Source organism: Achroia grisella, unplaced genomic scaffold (assembly GCF_030625045.1).
Source record: "Achroia grisella isolate CSIRO2021 unplaced genomic scaffold, CSIRO_AGI_Agris_v1 utg640, whole genome shotgun sequence".
Taxonomy (NCBI): Eukaryota; Metazoa; Arthropoda; class Insecta; order Lepidoptera; family Pyralidae; genus Achroia; species Achroia grisella.
In genome coordinates this window covers 5,292,849-5,301,403 of record NW_026712977.1, presented here as the reverse complement: position 1 = coordinate 5,301,403, position 8,555 = coordinate 5,292,849, and the positions used below count along the sequence as shown (strand labels likewise).

General features: G+C 31.9%; 1 long non-coding RNA gene across 1 annotated transcript; it reads left to right on the top strand.

Moving 5' to 3' along the window:
• Nucleotides 1-473: 473 nt before the first annotated feature.
• Nucleotides 474-7,687, top strand: LOC131849365 (uncharacterized). Its single transcript, XR_009357790.1, has 3 exons — nt 474-680; nt 959-1,049; nt 7,602-7,687. It is a non-coding gene; the product is annotated as an uncharacterized LOC131849365 (long non-coding RNA).
• Nucleotides 7,688-8,555: the final 868 nt, after the last annotated feature.

Genomic DNA, 8,555 nt, shown 5'->3' with positions numbered 1-8,555 from the left:
TATATTTCAATAAAAATATAATTCTTTATATAAACCATAAAAGTTGAAAAAATACCCAATTTAATTATACATACATAATGAAAAAATAATTTATATTAGTTAATATTTACAATTATGAAATTTGCATTTTTTATCGAAAGTTAAGTATTATGATTATCATATCAAATATGTAATTAGTGCTTTTTAATATTTATCTGATATATATCTGTCATGAATTATAGTTTTCTTATAGATTTATAAGTCTCCAATGTTCAACATTATAGAAAATAGACCTTAACCCCAATATAGAATATTCCTAAGCTCGATATAGATAGCCCCTTGTGACCTTCTACTGTCTACTGCACCGTATGCACACTACCACCCCGTTTTTGCAGCTAGATTTAACTATAAATTAGCTGTCAGCCTTCAGAATGAAATAGACACGGAAAACGTTTTCTCGCGGTTTTAAAATCTCTTTTAAATTGCAGATTCAATATTCGCCGGTGTATAGTCGTAGATTGTCGCGGCGGGAATTTTCAGTCTATTTCTAAGTTCACGGCCGCAAGAGCTGTCTTGGTTACGAATATCGAGATATTTAATATTCAATTTCCTTGATGTCGTCAAGTTAGAAGTTCGCCATTTTGAATTTATTAGCTATCAACGAGGAAACTAACATGTTGACTATTTTCTATTTTATAAAGGTAACATCCGAAGCTTTGAAGTTTTAAATTTGTTTTCTGTCTAAGTCACAGATTCGATGTCTAATTGATGTATGACCCAACTCCAATCCTCGGGTACGAGTTCTTATTTGACGAGATTTATTATAATATGTATATTATAACATTGCTAGTAATACTAGTGTTACTCAGGTGGATTGGATTTAATGTTGAATCTTCATTATAATGTACCGTCTGTATTCTAGGCGTAATATATTCTCCTCATAGCCATATTGATACGAATCCTTCATCTCCTCTTTGAGTATGTGTGTGTGGCAGTTATACATATCTAAATTCGAAATATGTCACTAATTAGATCCAGTTTTAGATGCCCTTTGAAAACAATAAACAATAGTAAGTATGTCTGTGTATTGTTTAAGAGGATAGTTTATATTTAGAGTTTAAGTTTGTTCAAGGCAGTTGTGTCTGGTTTTAACCAGTTTATTACAGTGAACAGATTTGTACGTCACAATCTTTGTTGTTATTTATAAACATCTCAGATTTTTTATTCCGTAGAAGCATTTTTGCGTTTCAATAGTAGCTTATCGTAGCTTATTGTATAAAAAGATATAAAGTTATCTACATTTGATCTATCTAAAATGAAGCTATATATAAGACAAGAAATTATTATTTATGCATTTTAAGTGTTCGGGAGTCGTTTTATAAATATAATATTATAGTTACATAATTACTAGAACCCGTTCGAGACTAGTCCATGTATGTATTTTTATAGATGACCTGAAATGTAACCTTGCAAGAATAAATTAGGTCATTTAGGCCTGAAGGCTTTTTACGATCACCTGACACTTCGCAAAATAGATACTGACCGCATTTCCAACGAACATGTTTATTTTCATCGTCATTCCTTTCAAAAAATTACTGAGTGTAAACGTGAAAGTTTATTTACTTTAAATATCAAAACCGAGAAAAGAAGTTATTTTGATATTAACTTCGTACTCTAAATTTAACGTAGTAGTAAGAGTATTAAAATTAAATACCTTTCAGTTATAGTTCACAGTTTTGATAATAATGGCTACATACTAGACAAGAATATATGCTGCAACTCAACGTACATAATCTCAAAGAAACTCTAACAGTTTATGCAGCGCATGTCAAGATACAATAGCTTCATATACCAACTTGAAGGTTGAAGAAGCTTTACTTGACACCTATGCATTACAGCGTATTTACAAAATATGTTTTGAAATTATAGACCATGCGTTATTTTGCTTTATAATATAGTAGAATAAAATCATTGCATAGGTATATAGGTACGACTATACATGTCAACTAGGTTTCCTTACCTAACTTTATTCGGTCGGTCGGATTTAAACTGATGCAGTAGAAACCGTCTAAAGATAGTTTAGTGGGTTCCTACTGCATCAGGTTCCTTACAATCTCGAAACTGTGTCTTACAACAATTTGCAACTAATTCCCATTGGAAGTGTAACCAAGTGAAACTGAAGATATGAAGTGTCTTTGTGTGGTAAATTGTTATTATCACTCGCGCTCCGAACTTCACTACGACTTTTAGAATACGGTCTAATGAAATGTCGTGATAAAAGTACGTTACGAGACACTAGTTTTCTTCACCATTAGTCAGAACATGAAAATTATTATATAGTACTATCGTGATTACTTTCGAAATCGAAAGAGTTTCGTGTTATGTCATACAAAATTAGAGCTTACGTGTTAACATCGGAAAACTACGTTACATGGCATTAATTTTCAACTAAAAAGAATAACAGAAGATTATCATGTCGACTCTATGTAAAACCTTTTATTTAAACTTTTTGAATAGATACACCTGTATCTATTCAAAATTATTATATATGCAATATAAGGATAAAGCAAAGTGGAATTCAGAACACTTCGTTAACAGATATAAAATACTGTTTAGCACATTATTCATTTGATATCTCGGACAAGAAGCATTTAATATTTAACAACTAAAGAGTATTCATTCCACGACGTTTTCTGAGTTCGTTCCGAGAGCTCGTCATTTCGAGTTCTGGCATTATGAAACGGTCCGACAACTTCGTATTTGCAACCCATTTAATACGTTTTAAACTATTCATTTCAACTTCTATTCATCTTAAATGTATGCGATGCACAGTTTCAGTCGAATATAACTTTATTCTCGCCGTTTTAGCGCATGAAAACATACTCGTGTCGGAACTATACGAAGTGACACATTATGCAAAGTTTTCGCCATGAATAGTCGCCAATTAGCGGTGCTATGGAAAAAGCTGGGCTTAAGGGTTTCATTTTAAGTTAGTTACAAGTGACTTTGACGCTCGATGCATAAAGAGCGGTCTTTTATCTGTGTGCAATTTTTGCGCCGGCGTAGTTTTCGTTTAAATTTTATTGAAACTAAAACAAACCGGATTTCAATTACTTTTTTTACAGTCGATAGGGTTTAATCCCGCGTCGGTTTCATTGATCCGGATTGGTAGTTGGTTTATTTTTTTTGTTTATTTTGTCAAGCTTTTGCTATTTCACTGCTTGCATACCTACATCTATAAACATATATCTAATTTTAACGTCGCTAGTTCTAATTTGATTTACTTATCGGGTACCTGCAATAACTATTTACCCAAAAAAACGATATTTTATAAAGATTCATACAGGTAGACTTGGTAGAAATTCGTATGGCGTGGCTACTTCAGTTAATAGCTTGCTTTGTAAGCTGTTTGGGTTTTGGGGTGAGAAAAGCAATTAAATTACAGAATACAAGACGTGCCATCTTTGTCCACCGGTAGTGCAATCACGTGATACACGTGCGTCGGATAATTTAATATCCCTAGTGCTATTAATGTACATAGTCGACATTTAACCATTACCTACCATCAGGAGGATCGTGTCTGTGATTTCAATTTCATATAAGATGATCAAATTACAACGTTACCTTTCCTGGAGCTGCGCGATAGCGAGTCGTCAATAGAAGATAGAAAAAGAACTGATAAAGATGATATTAAATTACTTCGCTCATCGCTCGTGGCGAATTCACAAAACTATGTTCCGGTTTGTAAAGTAAGATGAAAACATTGGAACTACGACTCAACTTTTACTTTGTCACATTAAAAGACATTTCTTTTAAATGAAACGATATCTCAAGGTAAATATAAGTAGCTACCACTTACTTTAGTAAGTAGCTACTTAAGTTAAAGTTAAAGTTTACTATTATAAATTCAGAACTGTGTTCTGAAATGACACGATCTCCGAAAGCAAATTTAAATAGCTATCACTGATTAAACTTTACGTTTAAAAGTTCAGACCGTGTTATAATTTTTATTCGTTTGTTTTCATTTTTAATTAATTCTTAATAAGTCTATGTTGATATTAATACTTAACACTACAGGACACACTGAGGCCAATACTCTCTACACCAAATTTACCAATATTGGTTCAGTCGTTTAGGCGTGACAATGTAACGGACATGGTAATTTCACATTTACATTATTAGTATTGTTATTTAAAAACTTTTTGGTACTACTTGATGCATTTATATTATTTTGTTTAATTCCGCTCTTTAAATAAAATAATATAAATTCATCAAGCAGGAAATTGGACGTTCGCAAAATAACACCTAATTCTATTAAATATATTTTGGTAGAGGATTACACCGTTAACAATGCAATATGAATATTATAAAAATATAAGATTTTTATGTTAAAAAGCATTTGGAGAGTGGTAAAAATGCATATAAAATTTATAACCCGGCTTACGTACCTTTCAGCAGTTGTGTTTTAGCTATTAAAATATTTTTATTTAAATAACTTTTAGTAGATTTGGACAGTAAATATATTTGGTTACATCCGAGACGTTGCTTATAGGATTAGGTAGGTATTATGATGATGAGGTAATTTAAAAAAATGTGATAAGTAGTTCATTGGTATTTAAAAAATGCAGTAAAAAAAGTAGGGATGTAAATGTAGGGAATACATAAACATACTAAATATATATAGATCATAATCATAACCGTCCGTGATTCATTGTAATTGGGTAAATAGTATTATTAATTATGTGCAACAAATTATATTAAGTAACATTTTAGATTAGAATTAAACCAAGGGGAATTAAAATAAATGGTCAAAAGAAAGTAAAGTAAATAAAGTTCATTAGATTTGCTGACGATATAGCTGCATTAGCAGAAAACTACACACAGCTACAAGCACTATTAGAAATTATGAGTACAACTTTAAAAAAATACGGACTCAAAATGAATATAAATAAAACAAAAACAATGAGAATAACAAAAGTTAAGCCCCGTTATAAAAAAAATTCAAAAATTAACAAAACACATTCAAGTATTTAGGCAGTTTAATCACCAGCGATACCACGGATATTACAACAAGAATAGCCATGGCAAAAAAAGTATGACAAAAAATACCTTTTACGTGCTAAAATATCCAAGACCTCAGGGAAACGATTTATTAAGACCTATATCTGGAGTATAGCTTTGTATACATGTGAAAGGTGGACATTAACTCAAAAAGAAAAGGACCAACTGGAAGCTTTTGAAATGTGGTGCTGGAGAAGGATGGAAAGAATTAGCTGGAAAGATAAAGTAAGAAATGAAGAAGTATTGCACAGGGTGAAAGAAATAAGGCGGACATTGGATGCTATAGAAGGTAGAAGAGGGTAAATATTGGGGCACTTGATACGGCACGATGAATTTTTGAAACTAATTATTGAGGGAAAGATAGAAGGAAAGAGGGGGAGAGGAAGACCAAGGCACAGTTACATCAAACAAATCATAGACACAATTGGAGTCGTGTCGTATCAAGGCTTAAAAGGTGTGATGGAAGATCGTGGAAAGTGGCAAGAGCTCCACCGACAAGAGCGTCGCTCTTAAGTTTATGAATGAATGAATGAACTTTTTAGATAGCTACCCCCTCAATAAATAATGAATCGTGAAAAACTGTTTTATTTTTATTTGAAAAGACTCAGATAAAGTAGACGTTATTAAAGGTTCATTAGTGAACGTTCTTAATAGGTTCCGGGTCTGCAATTGATTGAAACCATAAAAATATGAGTATGATCTAGATATAGGATGTCTAGTACACCGCTAAACGAGAGGATTTTAATTAGGTTACGTCGAAGTGCAGTCTCCTCTAAGTAACTACCCCTACAGAAGCCAAACTATATCAAACGCTACAGCTGTACATAGATACCCACACAACCACATTGACTAGTCGTTCGTACAACGAAGTCGGTGTAAAACCCGACTGAACGGAAGTATAAAATGTAATTAGCGACGCAGTTCATGGGAAAGTGTAAAATATAAGTTCATATTTTTTCCTATCCTCATAGTCATTTATATATATTTGATGTAGTTCATGATACATCCTGGGTATGCTTCTGGTTGCGAATACCTACAATATTTTTCATTTTTCCTGCTTGTTTGGAAAACACTTTCAGCCAAGAAGTACGGGCAGGGAACTCGACTTTTATTTGTTTTTAAATCAGTTTGAAAGCTTATTACTTACTTCTTACAGTGTAAGTTTACCACGTTAATATATTTTGTAGTGCGCTTCAATCGTGTACTATGTAAGTGTAGAAAGTCGTTAACGTATACCAATGTATGAACAGTTTATAATTAAAATGAACTGTAATGGACAGTGCCGAACCACTCGCATCTATTGAGTCTCTGCAACAACTTGAGCCAGTCGCTACATCTAACTGTACATTACACTTCATTTGCCCGTGGTGCCTCTACCGGTACCTCTCGAAATAGCTTTACTTATTACTATCAGAATATAGCCGTATGTATAAACTGAAATATGAAATTGGTACAATTTAATATGATTATTTCAAACGCATTCCGTACTTCTCAAAAATACATATTTTTGCCCTATTTATACCTTTTAACTACCCAGTCACTGTTCAGTGAAATCAAATTGAATATTGTTTCTACGAGATTACACTCTAGTACCGCACGGTGTCCATAAGGAATTTCTACACGTTAAAACCTAAGTGGTCGTGTTCAGTGCAATTTCAGAGGAATTTCCTGCCAGCAACATTACCACTTTCATTATGGAATGAGTCACTATCGAGGTATAGAAAATCGACTAACATTATCGATTTTACACAATGCATGGTGCATTTTATTAATTGTTTTATTCTAGCATCGTATAGCCACATGCGACATTATTTACTAAACTCTTTTAAACAAAATCGTTATTCGTTTATGCAGTATTATGATGCAGATCTTATATCTGCACATACTTCGATGTACATATTATATACCAGAAATAATAGTATCCTCCTTTCTTTGAGTCTGATAAAAACCATTAAAGTTAGGAAATATCAATCTAACCATTCTTAGCAATAGACGGGGTTTGTCTTCCGAAGTAGTTTGTTATACCAATACCATCTTCAATTCTGCGCGACTACTTGATATCTAGTGACTTTAATGACTAGAACATTTTTAAAGGGATTAATTTTTGATACAATATTTAACGCATTATGATACGTAGTTTCTTTTTTTAGTATTTATTTTAGTTCTGCTTTTGTTACAGACTAAAGTTGTTACTATTTGTTTGTATACGTGGAATAGTATAAATTATATGACTATCAAAACAACTAACAAATCTATTAAAGTTACTTTTTATGCGAGAACTCTACGTGTCTTCGTGTTTACACACAAAGTTTCTATTTTTAACATTACTTAGTATTAGGTACACTACGAGTATAAACTTACTAGGAAAGACGCAATGTGCATTTAAAAATCAATTATACAATATACAACAAAACCTTTCACATATTCACATGGTAAATTTATTATTCATACATGGTGTATTCAGCGTTGCTGGGCAGAATTTTAGATTTCACCATTTGTTTTTATTCTTTTCAATATTGTAGCAGATGGAGTTTAATTTAAAATGTATTTCCGATTTGCAGATTGCTTCTTGCGGAAAGTTGTTCACTGTCATGAATACTATTACCGGCTTCAGCTTAGTTGACGGGATCTATTTCTGAACTATAATACATTTAATACAGTTACCATACAATATAAGTATATGCTTGCAATAAATAGTATTATTTTTACTTATTTCGCTCTACATTATAACATTAATATTGTGCTTAAAATAACATTTACTGTTAATTAAAAGGAAAGGAAGCAGAAACCCCTTTATTATAGTACTCATATACATAGCAATCGTCGTTTTAATTAGATACTTTATATCAGCATTTGTAGCAGTCGGTTTACGTAGCAATTACTAGGCTACGACCACATTAACGGGCTAAGATTCGTGTCGTGTTATCGCGGTGTTTCTATGTGATGATGGAGTAAAAGCACAATGTGTTTTACCCCGAGCTTGTCGTATGAGGTGGCACAGAACAGAGAAATAAAGCACAACACATATAATTTAATATAATATTAGCGACTAGTAGTCGCCCACTTGTTGAAATTAGACCAAATTTAAATGAATAATAATTAGACCATATTCGTAATTCATTTAAATTTTAATTCCTTTTCAAATTATGTTACTGAATAAGATGCGTATGACCAACGCATTGTAACATATGTAATATGTTTTCTTAATTAACTTCATTACATATTAACGATTATTTTCAATAAAATATTAATCTTCTACACTTCTTCCATATACACTATAAACTTTACCAAATTTCATATTCGACAGCATTATGATCCTAAAATGCAGTACTAAGTTTTTCTTCAAGTAATTATTTTTAATTATATTAAATTTATATATAATTCTTCAAGTATTATAATATTATTACTTGAAGAAAAAAAAACTTAGTACAAGTAGTAGGCAAGAGAAGGAAAGAAATTAATCATGTAAGCAAAAAGATTTGCAATATGTCAGCACAGTAAAAAAGTTAAGCTTT